Source organism: Canis aureus, chromosome 10, assembly GCF_053574225.1.
Source record: "Canis aureus isolate CA01 chromosome 10, VMU_Caureus_v.1.0, whole genome shotgun sequence".
Classification (NCBI taxonomy): Eukaryota; Metazoa; Chordata; class Mammalia; order Carnivora; family Canidae; genus Canis; species Canis aureus.
Window position 1 is genome coordinate 46490871 of NC_135620.1, and position 21049 is coordinate 46511919.

General features: G+C 36.8%; 1 long non-coding RNA gene across 4 annotated transcripts in view; it reads right to left on the reverse strand.

Annotated features, from left to right (window-relative positions):
* LOC144322313 (uncharacterized) overlaps nt 1-21049 on the reverse strand; it is a 302194-nt gene that overhangs the window by 59173 nt on the left and 221972 nt on the right. For 3 of the 4 annotated variants that reach the window (XR_013387952.1, XR_013387949.1, XR_013387951.1), the window contains one exon: nt 7219-7344. The exons of the other annotated variant lie outside the window; for it this stretch is intronic. This is a non-coding gene — a long non-coding RNA (uncharacterized LOC144322313). The remainder of the gene's footprint in view (nt 1-7218; nt 7345-21049) is intronic. 4 annotated transcript variants of the gene reach the window in all.

Sequence of the window (21049 nt, forward strand, 5' to 3'; positions counted from 1 at the left end):
AAAAAAATAAAATAATTATGATATACCTAGAAATTACTTTTAAACTGCTAACATTTTTAAAATAATAAAACATTAAGAAGCACATCAATATAAGATGATTACACCAAAAAAAATGATACTTGGTACATTGGTATAGACAGAAATCAAGCAAAATGAAAAAGATAAATGTTTCACTCAGAACTGCAAAGAAAGAAAGAAGGAAGGAAGGAAGGAAGGAAGGAAGGAAGGAAGGAAGGAAGGAAGGAAGGAAAGAAAGAAAGAAAGAAAGAAAGAAAGAAAGAAAGAAAGAATTAAAGAGATATGTATAACCAACCCAGCTGAAGAAAAAGGCAACATAAAGATTAAGATAGACATATGGCAGAAGGGGGGGAGTGGGGGGAGACACATGTCGATTAGTGTATTCCAGAAAAGGAAGACTAAATGTTGGAAATATGTCTAGTCTAGCAAATTTATAGAGTTAATGGAATCCAATTAAAATCTCATCAGAATTTGTGTGTGTGTGTGAGAAACTTAGCCAAATGGTTCTGGAATTTATTTTGAAAAATAAGCAATTGAAAATATCAAGTAATATACTAAAATAATATTGACAGTGTGTAAAGGACTGGGAAGGCAGACCATAGCAGACAATAGAACATGTTACACAGAAATAATAATTAAAGCTCCCTGTCACTACAGCCTAAATAGATATATCATTCAGTGGATCAGAGAAGAAAGATCAGAAATTGGCCCACACATATATAAGAATTTTTTACGATTATACTTTAAAAACAATAGAAAATAATTATTTTAAATGTGGAACTGAAACTATTGTTTAGCAATAGGAAAATGAACAAATTAGATCCATATCTTTCTATGAAACATAAAATCATTTCCAGATGGAATAAAAATTTAAATATAATAAAATCAAACCATCATAAAATTAGCATACCATAATGTGCTATTATTTATCAGATCTCAGGAGAGATGATAATTTTCTTCACATTATGACAGAAGAAATTGCAAAAGAAATAACTGGAGAGGAAAAAATAGTTACATGCAAGAAGATGCCCTGGCAACATTAACTATGGAAATAAATTATTGAAAATAAAATGTGTGTGAGAACAGGGTATAGTTAAGTAAATTATTTTATTTCAATGTGTTAGAACTGCATGCAAGTATTTGTAAATGATGATCATTAAGGGTAGATGAAATTGAGAATGTTTATGATATAATGTTAAATGAAATATGACAAAATTGTACAGCTTTTGAAGACCATGTATATTATTGGTAAATTCAAGAGACGATACCTTAAATCATCAGAGAATAAGGTCTTTCGGTTTGTCCTAGGAATTAGACAAATGGTTTAATCTTTCTGATTCCTAATGTCTCATTAATAAAATGGGGTTATTTCCTGTCATTGTGAAGATTCCATGAGATAACATAATTAAGTGATTTGGCTCGTAGCCATTGATCAACAAATGTTATAATTAGGGAAGATCAAGTATTTATCTTTCAAAAATGTCCTTAAAATTGTAAAACTACGACTTACACTACCTCAAAAAATTCTAAGTGATAACCACAACTATCCAAATATCATCGAAGCAAATTAATGCTGGGGGATCATAAATCCCTTACTCTCTACCATGCATTCTACTCACAGTGCTTCAAATTTCCCAGCAATCAACCCAATAAAAGCAGTTATAAAAATTCCAATGCTGAAAAAAAAAAAAAAAATTCCAATGCTGGCATGTCTGAGCAAAGGATTAAAACCTTCCCCACCTGTGTGAGGGTCTGATCTTTGATTCACTGCCTATTTGTTCCCTTGGAAATGAAAAAAGATGGTATGTGTCACCTAGTTATTAGACAACAGTGGTCAGGACGAATAACAACCCCAGAGAGAGAGACTGAATCTAATCTAATCTGGGAGAACTATAAATCCCTGGTGTGACACCAGACTTTGGGCTTCTCTGAATGTGGTGACTCTGGTCTGTCCCCTGTGGGGACTCTGGAAGCTAAACCTATGGAGATGTCACAAGAGATTCTGGTGCCTGTCTTTTAAACCAAGACAGCTGCCCAATGTGGATTTCATTGCCTTGTAAGTGAGTGGATCATGGCAGCTGTGAAGACTGTTGTACGGACTGCTTCAAGGACTCTAGCTGTGGCTTCGTCCTACATCCTCTGATTAGGCTGATGTCAGGGATAGCCTGAGAGGGTCTGCTGACTCTGAATGCTTCGTTAAATCTAAGTCAATCCCTGGTGGGTGTTGCAGCAAGAAAAAGAAGAATCACATCTATCTTTGAAGTGAGATAGAATGTTTGCTGTAAGCTAAAAAAAATGTCAAGTGTTACTTTATAGATAACTACATGTTTTGAAGCATATACGAAGCAGAAGGCAAAAATAATTTACAGAGATGGGACAGCAGGGACAAAATTAAGAAAATTCTTGGGGGAAATGCTTATAGAGAATCCCCAGAAACCGGTTATTGAAAACTTCACAGGCTTCTGGACACATTCTGTGTCTATCCCCCACCTGAATCCCTGAGGGCATCACACAGGACTCCGAGCAGGGGCTCATCACAGAGCAATAGCACTCTTGGGAAACTCTGTGCAACACAAAGAGCTACTCCTGGTGGCTTTCTCGAAACAGCCTCAGACAGACTGTCCTCATGCTTTATGCAGTTTTGTGTAAAAGGCCAGCATACAAGAGTCCAATTTCTCTCAAGAGAAAACAGGGCTGAGACTCAGTGGGTGGCTGAAGTAAAAAACCAGTGTGTGCTTTCCTTTGGTGAATGAATAATTAATACATAATAATCATAATAATAATTTCTATTCTTGTTATACAGTTCTCTTGGTCTCTCATCTACCTCTAGAGGAGAGAGCGTTTAACCTGAAACATTACAGAAGGACAAGGTTTCAATGGTCTCATGTGCAAGAGAACAGGGGCTTTCAGGACAAGGTGACTCAGATAGAAATAGCCTGAAGGGACTTGTGTCTGGTGTGAGGAGGGTAGTGGGAGATGAGACGTGAACAAAAGCTGAGCAAAAAAAGAAGGTAAGCAGTGGAGAGCTAGCAAAAGTTCTTCAGCAAATAAAGAGCATAGTCAGAACCAGAATTTACTACCTGCTCTGAAAACAATGTGAATGGAAGGGGAGAAATAAGGGAAATTCATGCAGCCTCCTTTTCAGTCTATGAAAGCTATTTCATAGAGCTTGCATAGAGCACACTGTATATTAAAAATAGCGTTAGGATTATCAGTCAGGTTTCCCCAATCTTTGCCTTGAGTCTAACTGAGACCTGCAAGCCTTAGACTCCAATTGCCCGAGTTTGAAATCTGTCATTCCAGAACTTCCACACTGTGTATCCTCAAGCAAGTTATTCAAGCTCCCTGAGCCTTGGTGAGCACATTTAGGTGCCACAGGCACCAATATACCTACTACCTCACCAGGTTGGAGGACACAGTGAGTGCACACAGGTAAAGTCCCGACAGAATGTCTGGCATCTGCTATTTGATAAATAGTAGCTATTGTTAAATGCGAGATGGATGTCATGTAAGTTCAGTTCTAATCATTATGGCCCAGCTTCATGGCTTTTCCCCATCTTCACATCTTTGGAGCATATTAACCACCTCTTCCATATTTCTGTCTTCCTGTGTCTTGCGTGATGTGCCTCTAGAGAGCTCCTCACCCCAAGTTAGCACCAACTGGTTAACAATTTGGGCACAATTTTCCCACCAGATATAAGTTCCATTTGTCTGTACAATATTGATCCACCTTACCCACAAAAAAACACCACAAAATTCTTTGTTAATGGCTTTGCAAATTAAAAATAGAAAGATTTTTTTTTTATTTAGACATCAGTAAATGAAATCATTTTTTGCGGTGTGACTTGTTCTAATGACCTTTTAATGATGTCTGGAGACCAGTGCTTTTTCTTTTTAAGTCTTCCCAAATCTCTGAATACTCCAAGAATTTTAACAAAGTCAGTTAAAATCCACCTATACTGTTACTGTCCATATTCCTCAAAGCAGAGTTACATTCATATTCTATATCATGCTCTTACTCAGACATCCATAGTAATTATTTCTGTACTAAATAGAGAGGCAACTGTGGGAACACTGAAGGGATTAGATCTAACTCATCATTAAAATAGTTGTGTTAAGAGGGTTAATTCTAGCAGGCCTAAAATTGGCCTGAGCTTGGTCAAGACGTGAAATGTAGCTTTTAAGAATGTTGTTTTGGAGCAAGTTTTTGGGGGCGGTCTGAAGCATTAGTATTGCTTATTAATTGGCAGAAGATTGAAGGTTTGCACCCAGTTTTGGTAGGACTCCCAGAGGACTCTGACACTGGGTCTCATCATATAGCAATAATGTGCCTATATATCCAGCATGGGCATAAGAACCCCACTTGAGACTCCATCTTGGGCTTTCTGATTATGAGGTGTTTCATGCTCACGGTAACAAGTTCCTGATCTGAGAGAGAAGGCACATTTGATATGACCCTGACTTCTCTAAACCTGTTACTATGAAGCAGTCTCTGGTTGCAATGAACATACTGCTATTCTGATACAATATGTTATTGCTATTGTGTGTCCTTTTCTGGCAACAAACTGTAAATTCAGAAGTATTATCATTTGGGGTCTTAGGAATTCACCATTTGCACAACAGACAAAAATAAACTGCTCCATTATTTGTCAGTAACAGATTTTTATATAATTAATAGATTCCTAAAGTAATTCCATTTGTTATTTCTATACATGGGCTAATCAGTTATGACATATACCTATTGAAATCAAGCACATACAAGGTTTAACAAAAGATAAAATACTAATCAGCCCTCACCTAGACTGTACCCCATCACAATAGTGAATTTGGAAGCAAGTAATCTCACTTACATGTAGATTGTTAAGTAAGAATGATCAGGGTCAGGACACCTGGCTGACTCAGTCAGCAGAGAATGTGACTCTTGATCTTGGAGTCATGGGTTTGAGCCCTATGTTGGATGTAGAACCTACATAAAAATAAGAATATGAGAGACAGAGAGAGAGAGGGAGGGAGAGAGAGGAGGGGAAAGAAGAAGAAAGAAAAAGAATGAAGAAAGAAAGAAAGAAGAAAGAAAGAAAGAAAGAAAGAAAGAAAGAAAGAAAGAAAGAAGAAAGAAAGAAAGAAAGAAAGAAAGAAAGAAAGAAAGAAAGAAGAAAGAAAGAGAGAAAGAAAGAAAGAAGAAAGAAAGAAAGAAAGAAGAAAGAAAGAAAGAAAGAAAGAAAGAAAGAAAGAAAAGAAAAGAAAGAAAAGAAAAGAAAGAAAAGACAAGAAAAGACAAGAAAAGACAAGAAAAGACAAGAAAAGACAAGAAAAGACAAGAAAAGACAAGAAAAGAAAAGAAAAGAAAAGAAAAGAAAAGAAAAGAAAAGAAAAGAAGACTACAGGGATAGTGGCTCATGGAGAGAGAAGAGGATTGACAAAACATGAAGACACAATTCTCCAACACAAGAGGATAGCATATACGGAATTAAGTTCAAGTTCTAGAGCCATTATCCATACTTTTTACACGGCCCCAGGAGCAATTATGTACATTTCTGAGAATTTGTGATACAATCTAGGGTGACATATTTTGTTCAACCTCCAAGGAAATGTTCAGTTAGAAATTTCAATTTAAATACTAGGAATTATGAAATTTCTTTTCTTTTAAAAGTTTTTATTTATTTACTTATTTATTCTAGAAAGAGCGTGCGCGCGCGCACACACACACACACACACACAAGAGAGAGTGGGAGGAGGGGCAGAGAGAGAGGAAGAGAATCTCAAGCAGGCTCAGTGCTGAGCTCAAAGCCTGATGTGGGGCTCAATGACCCTGAGACCATGACCAGAGCTGAAATCAAGAACTGGACACTTAACCAACTGAAACACACAGGCATCCCATGAACCTTATTTTATTTTCTTCATGGCACTTATTACTACTTAAAATTATCTTAATTACAGGTTTTACTTGTTATGTGTTTTCCCACTAAGTTGGAAGCACTTTGACAAGAGAGAACTTTAATATCATACTCACCAAAGTACCCCTAGTGCCAAGAATAAAGTTTAACACATTGTAGATGACAAAAAAAGAAAAATAAAAAAACCCACTTCATTTATTAAGTGTTCATTATGCTCTAGACATTGTTATTGGTGTTTTGCATTTTACACACACACACACACACACACACACACCACTAAGTATATGTCACATCCATATAAAGTAGCTACCACCTCAAACCTCATTTTATAGATGAGGAAAGCAAGGCACAGAAGGTTTAAGTAAATTGCTCAAGGTCACACAGCTAATAAATGGCAGAGTCATTTAAACTCAGACAGTCTGGCTCCAGAATTCAGCCTCTTAGAAATTTCCAAAAAGAGAAGCTAAATATCCAGATCATCTTTAAAAATCACTTATTAATCTTCACTAAATAGTTAAGTGTTTTATTTTCTTAAGTTATTAGAAATTCAAGTATCAAAACCTAAATTCTACCAAGGTAAGCAAACTCCTTTCCAAAAGAAAGCAGATCAAGAATCCCTCATAACTTCAGATGCTTCAAGTAATTCCAATGTCACCTCTGAGAGGAATTTATTTGTGTCATACAAACAGAAGCAGGTGGCCCGGTGCAGGTGTTGTCATGTTTGTGGAGCTTTAATGAGGATGTGAGAGTTTACTGGGGAAGAGAATAACAAAAATGAGGTGTTTCTTTCCCTCCATCTCTAGCTCAGCTGAGGGGAAAAAGACTAGCCACATTATAGTAATACACATGACAGAAATAGACAATAAACTGTTTCTTTTAAGTTAAAAAGAAAACTTTGCATAATTAAAAGAACCTTTATTGGTAGAGGAAAGAAGAGACTGGCAATGGGAATCATAAGATGTAAAATCATAAATGTTAATTCTAGAGAGAGGATCAGAATATCCCAAGAAGACTTGGATTTGTTTCTTACCGTATTGAACAGGTTCACCTCACAAAAAGAATGGCGTGTCTCTGAATTTATTTTCCCAGTTCAATTCAATTTTAAATTAAAGTATTACTATTTTTAAAAACCTACCAATTGTCCTTAAATACCCTACAGTGTAGGTTATCCCAGATCTATAACTGATTTTTTGCTTCTCAAATTCTTATACTAAAAGGAAAATTTATATGGAGTTGAGGAAAGGATTAAGCATTTCCAAATAACAAAAAAAGAATCTTTAGGAATGAAAAAGAGGGTTCCACTCACTTTTGGTGGCTTTTCCTTTTTTATTTCAATGTAATAAGAATGAAGTCATTTGTCGCCAATGTCTTGGGAAAGGAAAGGAGACTTCAAGTAAATATGACTCTGAGTTTATGTTTTGAGCTTCTTGTACTGCTCCAAAATAAAAATGAAAAATAAAATACTTAAAATTAAAGACATACATAGGTCCCTCAAATAAGATATACAGTACGTTGCACCAGAAATAGAATAGAAATGCTAAGCAGGGCTGAAGCCAAGAGCCTGCTGGGCTCCAGGTCTGTAAGCTGACAGAAGTAACTATACTTGATTTGATACTATATTTGATTCCTGCATTGCTGCAAAATAACAGGAAAATAGGGAGAATCACTGGCTTTGAGGGCTAGAGCAGGCTCACCTCATAAAGAAGGCTGAATTGACGTTCCCAGTGGTTCTAAGATTAAAGATGGTTGGAAACTACTGTGTTAAAACTCACATACAAAGAGCAACAGACAAACTGCTTTCTGGTCTAGGGGGTGCATCTTCCTTAAGACCAACAACAAAACAGAATAGGAGCCTGAACCATCACTATGAGAGTGAGGAACTGGAAAATTAGGTAAATGTAAATACCCACCTGCTAGATAAGGGAAGGGTATGTGGTTGGAGCAGAAAAAACTTTTAAAAAGAAAAAAAAAGTATGTAAAAGCCCTAAACTTAACAATAAGAGATAAATTCACCCCCAATAAAATGGAAATAACAGAGAAACCTCAGAAAAGGTCTTAAAATAAATGAAAGGGAGAATATATAAAAATTATCAAAACTATAAACTGAAAACAGGGAGATGGTAATCAAGAATAGACATATATAAAAATTAGACCGTTAGAAAACTCACTATTAGTATGGCTATTTTAAAAACTTAATAAGGGAAATAAATTCTAGCTATTTATCCTACATATCAAGTAGAGTAGTATCAGTTAAAGGTACTCTGTGAAGTTTAAGATGTATACTGTAAGTTCTAAAGCAACTTCTAAAATAATAAAAAATTCTAAATAATAAGCCAAAAAGATAAAATAAAAAAATAAATAATATTCAATTAATCCAAAGTAAAGCAGTAAGAAAAAGAAAAACATAGAATAGGTGAAGCAAAAAGAAAATAAACAGCCAATTGGTAGATTTAAACTCAGCCATTTAAATATTTACATTAAATGTAAATGGTCTAAACAACCCAAGTCAGACAAAGAGCATCAGATTGCATAAAAACACAAGACTAAGATAACTGCCAATGCTAAGAATCTCAAAATAATTATACTTTATAGAAGAAGCCATTCAAAGTAGAATGCATAATATATGATAACATTTACATAAAATTCTAAAAAAATACAAGCTAATCTATGGTGAGAGCAGATCAGTGGTTGCCCAGGAAGAAGGCAGTGGTGTCATGAAGGGAAGAATTACCAAGGGGCACAAGAAAATTCAGGGAAATGATAGCTGTGTTCATTTTCTTGACTTAGGTAATGGTTTCAGAGATCTATTCATATGTCAATTTGTACATTTTAAATATGTGCAATTTATTTTACTTGTACTTTACCTCATTAAAACTGTTAATAAATGAATGAATGAATGAATGAATAATAGATAGGATGTTAGTAGATAGATAGATAGATAATAGATAATACACTGACAGTGCAATATTATTATCAGGTAAAACAAAGGCAAAATGCATTAACAGATTTAGAGTAATATTACATAAAAATAAGACAGAAATTCACAAACTAAATATAAAACTATAGATAGATACGCATCTAGGAACATATTTCTAAATATATTAAGCATAAACTGAATATTAGAAGAAATTATTAAATTCACAAATACAGTGGGATAACTTAAAATATATACCAGAAACTAATAGATCAATTATTAACTAATACAACAAATTTAATTTAGAACACATTTTGAAAAATAGATCAGATAATAAATCACACATAGAAAAACTCAACCAAAATAAATACATTAGTGATCTTTTCTAATTCTAGATGCTACTCATAAAAAACAACAAAAACACACTCTTAGAAAAGATAAATTAACTTTTAGATATTTAAAAAACATAGTTGAATTCATGAGTTAAAGACAAAAATATAAGAAAAAATTTTTAAATATTCTGAAATTAGTTTAGAAAAAGAAAGCCCCTATTTCAAAATTCTACAATGCAGCCAAAGAACTTTTTGGAGAAAATATATAGTTCTAAATGTATTCCTTAAAAAAAAAAAAATAGTGACAGTAAATCAATTTAACATTTAAATCAACTACCAAGAAAAGATATTAAAAGTTAATCTGGTAAATATAGAAGAAAAGAAATTAGGAAAATAAAAGCAAAAATTTAAGAAAATAACAATTTTTTAAGAGTGATTTTTTTTTTTCTATCAAGACCAATAATACGTGCAAATTTCTGGGAAGGTTGATCAAAGGTAAAAGAAAAAGATAAAAATATACCAGGGGATTAAAAAGAGCCATAAGGTAATGGAGCTCAGCTGGCTCAGTCTTCAGAGCATGCAGCTCTCAAGGTTGTAAATTCAAGCCCCACATCGGGTATAGAGATTATTTAAAAATAAAAATATTTTTTAAAAAGAGCCATAAATTATAATTAAAAGATATTTAATAATAGTATTACTACAAAAAACAAGTCAAAAAATTTAAAACTTGGGATCCCTGGATGGCGCAGCGGTTTGGCGCCTGCCTTTGGCCCAGGGCGCGATCCTGGAGACCCGGGATCGAATCCCACATCGGGCTCCCGGTGCATGGAGCCTGCTTCTCCCTCTGCCTGTGTCTCTGCCTCTCTCTCTCTCTCTCTCTGTGACTATCATAAATAAATAAATAAATACCTTAAAAAAAATAAATAAAATAAATAAAAAAAAATTTAAAACTTGATAATTTTTAATAAAAATATACATTATATAAATTAAAATATTTTAAAACCTGATTTTAAAAATCACAAAGAATGGAGTGAAAGTAAAAAATATCTCTTAACAAGAAGCCAGTAGGCCTAAAATAGTTTTCCAGAAATAGGTCATCTTTGGTTCATAAAAATCAATTCAAAAAAAAATGGAAAAATAAGAATCACAACATGAACTATAGCACAAAGAAGGAAAACTAGTCATTTCAGTAAATGCAAAAAAAAAGGAAATTGCTGACATAAATAGTAAGTTAGGCTTGAAATGAAGTATCCTTAAATTTCCAAGGGGTCTCAATCTAAGAGAACAAAGGGTAACCACATATTAAATGATGAATATATACAACTTATCCCATGAATAGTAAGAGTAGGCAAGGATGTTTGTTTTCACAACCAGTAGTCAATATGTATTTAAGTTCCTAAACAATAAAAAAAAAGAAAGAAAGAAAAAAAATTGAGGGGAGAAAAAAAGAGAAAACATTGTCATTATTTGTAGTCAAAAAATCATATACATAAAACTACAAGAAACTTCATAGAAAATTATTAGAAATAGTTATATAAAATTGCTAAATATATCATCAATACAAAAATATCAAGTGTTGCATATTCCCAATTGTCAATTTTTTTAAATCAGCATAAAGATTTTAAGATAAAATCACATATAACTCTCAAAAATTAAAACAAAAAGCAAAAGATTATTTTTTTTTAATGGGAGAAAAGTGAGTAAGTACAAGGGTCAAGCCATGATCACAGACATGTGGCTAATAGAGGTGATAAGAAGACAGAGCTAAGATAAGGGTAGGGAGGAAGTTATCATAAAGAAAAGGAAAGTGGAAAGATTCTCAACACTGAAGGAAGTATCCAAACAGAATAGGACCATGGATCGTCTCAAACAATGTTTGAGAGACTCAGAATGAAAACACGCCACCTCAGGATTATAGAAACCAGAGATTATGAGAAACTTTCTAAACTTCTGGGTGGAGGGAGAGTACAGAGGCTGAATCTCACAAATAAAGAATCAAGAATCAGAACATCAGGCTCAGGCTTTTTAACAATGACAAAATGAAATCTTAAAGGCAGGAAATGGATACCTTATACATTCCAAGGTAAAAAATATTTCTGATTTGACTTTTATATTCAGGCAAACTGTAAGTCAGTTGTGAGGCTCACCACTGGAGGATGTGTTCAGACAACATACGGTAGTCAATCAAACATCAGTGTACTACTACGCTGTAGTAGAAAGGCTTTAAGAAAGGGAATGAGGGGATCCCTGGGTGGCGCAGCGGTTTGGCGCCTGCCTTTGGCCCAGGGCGTGATCCTGGAGACCCGGGATCGAATCCCACGTCAGGCTCCCAGTGCATGGAGCCTGCTTCTCCCTCTGCCTGTGTCTCTGCCTCTCTCTCTTTCTCTCTGTATGACTATCATAAGTAAAAAATAATAAGAAGAAGAAGAAAGGGAATGAGAAAATCACACAACCGATGGATGGGGCGCCTAGGTGGCTCAGTCAGCTAAGCTTCCTTTCAACTTTTGATTTCAGCTCAGGTTGTGATCTCACTCCCCCATAGGGGGAGCCCTGCCTGAGATGGGAGGCGGGGGCAGAAATCCATGCTTAGTGGGAAGTCTGCTTGAGATTCTCTTTCTTCCTCTGCCCCTCTCCCTCACTAGTGCTCTTTCTAAAATAAATAAATAAAACTTTAAAAAGAAAATTATATAACTGATGGAAATGCTGGGAAAGTGGGTTTCAGAGATAGTGTTGAATACCATCTCAGTTGCTTGCAGCCCCCAAGGGTGATTCTCAAGAACTTCCCACTTCTATGTAGACTGGATGTAACTGCCACTAGACACGAATGTCTTCTATTTTGCCTCTCAAGAGTTCCTATGAATACTTCTCTTCAGTAGACTCTAACCCAAAATTATGAGAAAAAGAATTGTGGAAAATGGAGTTTCAAGCTCCTGCCATGCAATGCAGGGGAAAATCTTTAAAAGGATGACAGTGATGTTTCCCATACAACAATCTTTCACAGGAAGAGGAAGATGTGGGACACAGAATGGGCCAACTGAAGAGAAGGGAAGGGGATTCCCAGACTTTCATGAAGAGAAATCTGAGAGGACTGCAAAATAGCAGATCCAGTAAAGATCAAAGCAAAGGATGGCCAAAAAAAATCTAGGAATGAAATTATTGAGAGAAAAAGAAATGAGAACCTAATGGCTCACTTGTGAACAATAATCCCAATAATGTAAGCTAAACATCAGCATTCAATTTTGTATGACCAAAATCATAAATAATTCAAATGTCCAAAAACATGAATACTGAAAATTTTTGGCATAATCAGAGAATGAAATGTTATAGAGCAATGCATGAATAAACTAAACATATGTGAATTGAAGTGGTTAAATCTCGCTAACATGACATTGATTATAAAAATAGCAAGCTGAAGTACATTACTTTTGATGGAAATACTTGAAACAATATCATCCACTGTTTGTGGTTACAGACATCCTAATTAACAAGTAAAAGATATGGACTGGATATTCACAAACTTTACAATGGCAGGTGGAGAGAAGAAAATAAGGACAAAAAGAGAAAGGTAATATTTTCTGATAAGGGGAATATGGAGAACCTTATATGTAGTTACTTATTTAAAAAACTATTTGAAATGAATATTACCTATAATGTACTCACCTTAGGTGGTGAGTACATGATGTTTATTGCAGTGTCCTTTATATAGTTGTTTATTGTCTCAATCAAAAACAAATATTTCAAAAAAAAAAAAACACAAATATTTCAAAAAGCAATTTGTCCAGCTCCTTGATCGCCACAGAAGTCATGTCTTTAGGAGATAATTCAGGAGGAATGTGGTCTTATCATTTTGTGATTAAGCAACTTAGAGACGTTTTTTCTAGTTCAGAACTTTCTGAACTAAAGTCTCATAAGGAAGTGCAGTAAACATCACTATTGGCTATTAATAGCTCAGCCTCCTACAGGGCACATCCTCCCATTAAGAACACTCTCCTCTGCCAGCATCAGAACAAGGTACTGACAATAATAACAAACATTTCTATACAATTTGCCAAGCACTTGCAGAGCTAACTTTTACTGGGTGTTTAATGTACCAGGAAGTGTTAGATGGCTTTCACATCCATTGTCTCATATGACCTCCTCAGAGCCCCTATAGCATAACATAATAAAAGAAATGCAAGCTTTAGAACAGGTGAATCAGAGTCTGAAACTTTGCTCCATCCCTTATACTCCTTGTGACCTTGGAGCTACAAAATCTCTCTGAGCCAGTTTTCTCATATATGAAACAAAGAGAATTTGTCTCTCTTACAAGTAATGGTAAGGGTCAAATAAAATGACATCTATGAGGAGCCTGGCAGGGTACTTAAGTGAGACCTCAGTGACATTTACCTCCCCATTTTACAGAGGAAGGGACCGAAGTTCTGAGGAGTTCAGAGATGTGACGTAGGCCACACAAAAATAATAGAATCAAGGCAGTGGAGAACATGGACTTTAGAGCCAGGCTACCTGGAGTCAAGTCCCAGCTCTGCCACTTACCAGCCGTGTAACTGTAGGCAGGTTGTTTCATTTCTCTGTGTCTTAGTTTCCCCATATGTAAAATGAGAACTGAAAGGGTAATTATGTCATAGGAATGTCATGAAGATTGTATAAATAAGTACTTGGAACACAACCTGACATAAGCACCATGTAATTTCATTAATAACCACTAACAAATAAGTCACTAACTCAACATATGGCAATTCATACTCCATGAAAGGTAGTGTGGAGTCACTCCTTACACTGCCCCCTAACTGCCTCAGACTGCAGGGATGGTCGTATGTGGACACTCCAGTTTTGGGGGTAGTTTGCATCTGTTATTATTGTTAGGAGGAGAATGGTGCATAAAGAAAGAGGAATAAGGTAAAGTGTCATCAACATTTTAAATTCTTACCTTCCCATGGGTTATGCTCTTTTCAGCTCTTGTGTGTGTGTGTGTGTGTGTGTGTGTGTGTGTGATTCAGAAGTTTCAACCATGCCAATCAGCAAGTTCATAGGGGCTAAATCTTAAGATTTAACTACAATAATAAGCTCACATGTTTGCACTGAAATATGGACCAAATCTCTGTTCCTCCATGGCATGTCCTTTTCCGTTTACCAGCAGCAGTGAGGACTAGCTGGCAGCAAGTCCCCATTACCCTCTTCCTGAAGGGCATGCATAACTCACTTAATTGCTTCACACTACAGTACACTGCTATTTAGAACCAGTCTGTTTCTTTCCGTTGTAACAGCATGGAAATAAATAAGCAATTTTCATACATTAGGAAACATAAGCATGCCAGAGTCTAATTCATACTTATGTGATTAATAAACCAGAGCACTTAGATGAAATACACAGCACCACACAAACACTCTTCCATTACAGCTGTCGTTTGAGTGCGAGATATTACCTGCAGTGGTCTCACTGCTGGACCCAGTAAACAGCCCCAGTATGGAAACTCATGGAACTTTCCTAGGGTGGACACTCTCTTTTAGGATGAAAAATGAAGGGTAAGAAATGGAGAGCCAACTTTATGCTTTTTAAGTGGTATTGGCTTTGCGTAAGCTATGAGCCAGCTGCATGGTTCTGAGCAAATATATTTTCTGTGCCTTGTTTATTAATGGACAGAAAAGCTAGCCTGAAAATGAAATTGATTTTATTCACTTAGGATTTTATACTCCATTGCACAACCACAACCCAGCAAATTCTTCATTAAGAGAGATAATTACTTTAATGAAGATTAAATATAATTTAAAATTCACATTTATCTTTATCTACCTAAAGCAGGTCAGAATTAACCTAAAATGGTTAGGGAAGTGGGAAGGAATGGGTTTCTCCAAAAAGTCTCCATCTGTTTATATAGAGATGGATCTGATCTGACAATCATCCCTGCCTTTTTTCCTCTTTCTCCTCTTCTCATTTCATCCATTAGTGTCTCCCACATCAAGCTCAAATCAGACCTTCTGCTTTCTAATAATCCTAATTCTAGAGTGTTTGGCAGAGGCAGCAGGATAGCAGCAATTAATAACTGGGATGTTCAATGACCTATGAAAAGCTGTATCTATGATGGGCATATGAGGGGGGAAACATTAAGATCAAAGAAGTGGCAGGTTGGTTTTAGAAATATCCTCCCTCCTTGTGACAGAGTGTTTCTATTCCATCTGCCAATGATAGGAAGCCAAGAACGATATTAAACTGATTGGTATTACTCATCATTTCATGTGGTGTTAGAATTGCTTCTCATTAATGGCATTTGAGTATTATTGTGGTAAGAGCTTAGGAGACTAAGGAGAAGGAGAAGGAGAAGAAAAGAAGAAGAAGAAGAAGAAGAAGAAGAAGAAGAAGAAGAAGAAGAAGAAGAAGAGGAGGAGGAGGAGGAGGAGGAGGAGAAGGAGTTGTTGTTGTTGTTGTTGTTGTTGTTTAACTCTTAGCTTCCCCTATTATCAAATGTATGACTTCTTAACTTCTCTGAGTCTGGAACTCTTCATTTGTAGGATGAGGCTAATATTGCACACCTCAAGTTCAAAGATCTAGAGCACCTGGCATTAAGTAATACTCATAAATGTAATATACTGCTTTTGTATCATAAGATTTCTTCTAAAAGCTCCAAAACACTATACCAATGACCCAATTATCCCTAGGTGACAGCAGCACTTGATTCTGCAGAAGAGACCAGTGAGTTTTGCCCAAGGCTCTTGCTGTTCCTGACCTAAGAGGTGGCACAGGGAAGGACAGGCTCATCAGACCCCCTGGTGCAGACAGTCACAGCCCTGAGTGTTGAATTGTTCATTTTCCAGGGAGAAAAACTAAGTCTAGTTTATTGGGAAGATACAACTGGCTTTTAGATGCAGTATTTTAAATAATAGCTCTCATTTACTGAATACCAAAGGGACATGAAACATTACATACATTGTCTTATTTAATTAGTGTGACTATATAGTTTGTCATCCAAATCAGGATCCTTTCAGAGTTGAGGGGAACACTATAAACATAATTATTTACATCAAGACAATAAGCGTAAACCGGGGTGGTCCTGGGCAAGCTGACTGTATGGATGCCCCACATTTAGTCCATGTAATCACTCAATGAGATATTCCCTATTTTACAGAAGTTAACTATGCTTCGGAGTGGTTAAAAGCAACAGGCCCGAGGACATACACACTACCAAGTGGCAGACCCATGGTTGGAACCTCAGCCTGTAAGACACTAGAGCGTCTTCCTTTTAACATACTCCCTCCTTGAAACCCTTTCGTCATGATATCAGCTGCCAAATAACAGCATTAATTTTGTTTTGAAACCTTGCCCTTATTGAGTGAATAACATATTTCAAGTTCTGGGTCATGCCTTCCAAATGCTATCAAAAAAAGAGGGCAAAATGGGTGAAGAGAAAGCAAAATGATGCCAGTAAAAGCAGTCCTATCCTAATGAGTATCCAGATCTTTCTGACACAGCACAACCTGAATACCAATGGCCTGAGCTAACGCTTATGCAAGCATGGAGAATGACAGTCAACAGAGCCAGACATCAATAAGCCTCTTTCCCCACATGCTGGTCTATATTTTCACACACCCAATGAGTTCCTTGATCTAGATCAATTCACTGTTGATATTTAGTGATCTGCAATCACAAATAAATTTGATTTATTTCTGTAATATGCCAGGAGCTCTTCTTCCCCCCCCCCCCCAGAGCTTAATAGATATAAAAATGTAGAGGGATGATCAACATTCAGGTCTCTCCATAGTGTTTCTGTAGGTGAACTGGATGGGTGCCACATGCTTGTCGTTTAGCCCACCTGCCAGTCACTGAGCTTTCCTTGTCTCTTTAAACACTAGAAGCTGGCCATTCAGGCCTGGTTCAGAAGCTAACTGCATTGACAGAGACAAGAGAATTTACATTTTAGCAGAGAAACAACAGCTCAAATCCATCATGGATGTCAAGCATCCTCAGTCACAATCCCTAATGAAAGACCATCTTCAGAGACCAGGCATGCTCCTGATCCCAGGAGGGGGTGGCCAGTGATTCTATAAAAGATCTCCACTGGGGACACAATAAGAATCCTAAGTTAGAATTCAATTCCATTTTTCTGAAGGTATGTGACCTTAACACAACACCCAAACACTCTGAGCTTCAGATTTCCCAACAAGAAAACATTGCTTCTCAAATGTTAGTGGGAGGAACAATTACCTTTAGGGTTTGTCAAGCTTAAGGAGATCTAAATCAGTCCCTATTTGTTAAAACATATTCCAGGGGCCCTCCCTTGGAGATTCTAATTTATTAGGGCTGGTGTAGAGCCAGAGAATTTGCAATTTCTAATAAATTTCTAAGTCATGGTGATGATGATAATGTCCACAGGCCACACTTCGAGTAGTACTAAGTTGTATCAAGAATGACAACTTCACAGTTTGTATGAAGATAAGAAGAGACGTGCTGATCCCCAGCAGAGCTGCTGACTCATAATGTCTCTCAGTCAGCATGCACACATTGAAGAGAAGATGAACAAAAGTCTAAGAGTATTAGTAGGAATAAAAACTTGGGGACATTTACCCATTTCGAATATGCCAGGTACAAGATTTTAATTATGTCCCAAGCCTAGTTGTGATGAGATATTCTATGTGGCAATACAAGTGGGGTCCCAGTCTCAAACTGTGAACTCAACCCAAAGGCCTCCCACTTCTCTCAGGCTTGGGGTTTTTTTGTTCTTTTTTTTAGACACAAAATACTTTTTTTTTTTTTGGCTCCCAAAGTCCATTCGCCCCTTTAGGCTGAGCTGCATCTCCATGGCAGCCAAACCCCATTTAAAATCATCTTGACTCCTACTTAAAAAATAAAACATAAAGCTTCCTATTAGAAGAGCTCTTCAAGCAATAGGTGAAGTGATACTTACTTTGTTTGAAAACAGGAATCCCCTGTTGGACCAACTGTCCACCCTAGGATCAGCTGGAGTCCTTCAGTCTGTCCTTGTCTAAAGCAGCACAGTAATCAGGGAACCCACCTCCCTCCCTCTCCTCCCTCCCTCCCCGCCCTTCATTCCGGCTTCTCTCTTCACGACATTATTTAATCTCTCAGTTGCAGCTTCTTGGGATTAGCTACAGCATCTATTAATAGTTTTACTTCTGTTTACAGTTCCAAGGGGAGAAGAATGGCTCATTCCTTTTCTCCAATCTCGAAGATATGTCTTATTGCAGCAGGAGGAGGATGCCCAGGCCCCGTGAATAACCTATTTCCACAAGCATTCCACTGTAAAGATGCTAATGTGCTTCTATGCCGAATGGATCCATTTAATAGGCAGAACAAGTTGGATATAAACTCTTTAATTGCTTTCAGCACACCGATTATCTTCCTGTGTCACCTATTGTATAATGCAAAAATGTTAACAAAAGCACTTACTGAAGACATTATTGGGAATTAAAAAACAAAGAACCATCAGTTGTCACTAAATATGCCTTTCATGTTCCCAAATGAAATGCATTTCCGCACTCAAGAAATAGGATAGAAATGTACAGGCCTGCCATTGTCAGATGCAAACATCTTCATTAGATTTTGATCCAGCTGCTGCAAGATCTATAAAAAGAGCTATCAAAGCCTGCAACTCATTATTGGTTATTCCAGGAAAACTTCAAAAAACCATCCCTAAACCTGCACTGATCTTTTCTGACAACTTCCCTGGCCGGGCAGTTGGTTTGCAAGGAGTGGCATTAAAAACCTCTGCCCAGCCAGTGCCTGGAATGCCTGTGGCTGTTAATGGAGAAGCCACAATTGCAGAGCCAACCTGTATTCCTGGGCACTTGAGCTGTAAATCTCTATCACCCCCCAAAATCTCCTGTTCTGACCTAACTTTATCTCCTTAAAAGCATATAAGCGAAAGTAGCCAAACTCAGGTCTTTATAGACCCAAACGGAAAGATTAATATATGCGATGTCTCATAACATCCTTTCTATGTTGCAATAAATCTTCCTATGCATATTGGCAGTCAGCTCATTTCTAGTATGTTATTTTCTGCAGAGGCTGTTTTAAAAGAGGAAAAAGACTAGTCAAGGGAGTCAGCAGGGAAGGGGAAGAAGAAAGAAAAGGAAGGGAAGGTAAAAGAACAAGTCGGGGTTCTGGAGTTAGTGTATAGAGAAGGTTAAAGGAAGCAAACCATAAACGTCAAAATTAGCTACAATTCTTCCTTTGAATTCTTTTGAAACAGAAGGGACCCTACAAAGACTGAAGAGCATTCATATTAATCACAGGCCCTAGCATCTTGACTTGGGGACCTCTACAGTCAGGCCCAGGTCTCTGGAGGCTTCTGATGGATACCAAACAACTCACAGAACACAACTGTCAGAGATGTCACTGTCACTTAGGAAGGACTTTTTCCCCTCTTGGTTATGTGTCTCTCTATTTATGACAAAGAGAAACGCAAGTTGTGATCACTTTTCTTGGTAAACAAGGAGGGAAAAATACACAGACCCCTAATGCAATCTGCTTTAAAGATTCTGGCTTTGGGGTTCCTGGCTGGCTCAGTCAGTAAAGCATGTGACTCTTGATCTCAGGGTCATGAGTTCAAGCCCCACATTGGGCAGGCATGGAGCCTACTTAAAAAAATTTTTTTTAAAGATTTTTGGCTCTGTCTTTACCCACTAAATTGTCTGTTATATGGTCAAAAGTAAATTGAAACGCTCAAAATATTGATAGAATAGCATATCCATTATTTGAATTACATAAAAAAGCCCACTGGGGGATCAATTTATTATATTTACATTGTTATTAAAACTATTACCCAAATCTTAAGGCTCTGGAGACCCACAATATATTTTTTCTTGTATATACCATCCTTACTCCATCCAAACACCTTCCTGAGCTTTTCTGTGCTCTCTTCAACAGCATAGATACTAAAATTGGAATAATTTTAGAGAGATAAGTATGGCCCCTGGGCAAATTTATGAAGCATTCCATTTTTTCTATTAAAAAATTAATAAATTTTACTAAATTTTTATAACATTTTAATTTTTTTAAAGGAGGCTCTATGCCCTGCATGGAGCCCAGTGCAGGGGCTCAAACTCACAACTATAAGATCAAGACCTGAGCTGAGACCAAGAATTGAATACTTGGTCAACTGAGCCACCCAGGCACCCATATTTTTTTAAAAAGCTTTTTAAAAATGACATTCTGGCAGTGCTTTGGCAATCATCTCCCCTACCCTGCAGACTGCCTTAGTCAATAGGGTCACACTGACGAGAGCGGCCAAGATGGAAGTCCACGCTTCCACTGACCAGAGTGGGATTTTGAGTTGGGAACCAACTGTAACTAGATGATCTTTCTAAAATGTGCATCTGATCATGAGGCTCCCCTGTGTAACACCATTCAGTGATTTCCTATTGCCTTTCAGATAAAATCACATTCCTGCTGTGTGGCTACAAGCAAGTTATTAAACCTCTTTCTGGCTCAATTTCCTCTTGTATAAAATGGTGATAATAATCGTGAAGAAAATGTATGTAAGGCACTTAGCACAAAGTTAATAAATGCTCACTATTATTATTATTGATGTTATCTCACTGGCCACAGTTCCTTCTCAGTTCCCCTTCACTCAGTCTGACAACCTTGCTCAATGAGTTCCTCAACTCCCATGAGCTTTCTTGCCTTTCTGCCTTGACCTGCGATTTTTCTCTTTGTTCGCAACACCCTCTTCCTCCTCCTGGCCTTTGGCCAGTTTTATTACTAGTGATTTACAAATTGTCAGCTTAAATTATAAAAATGGCCTTCCCTGACCCCAAGGTCAGGTTTGCTTACCCCAATATATGCATGCAATGTATACTTTCTCTACAGTAATATGCATCATACATTACCATAGCATTCTGCTTGATAAAATACCCATAAAGGACCCAAGGTTAGATTC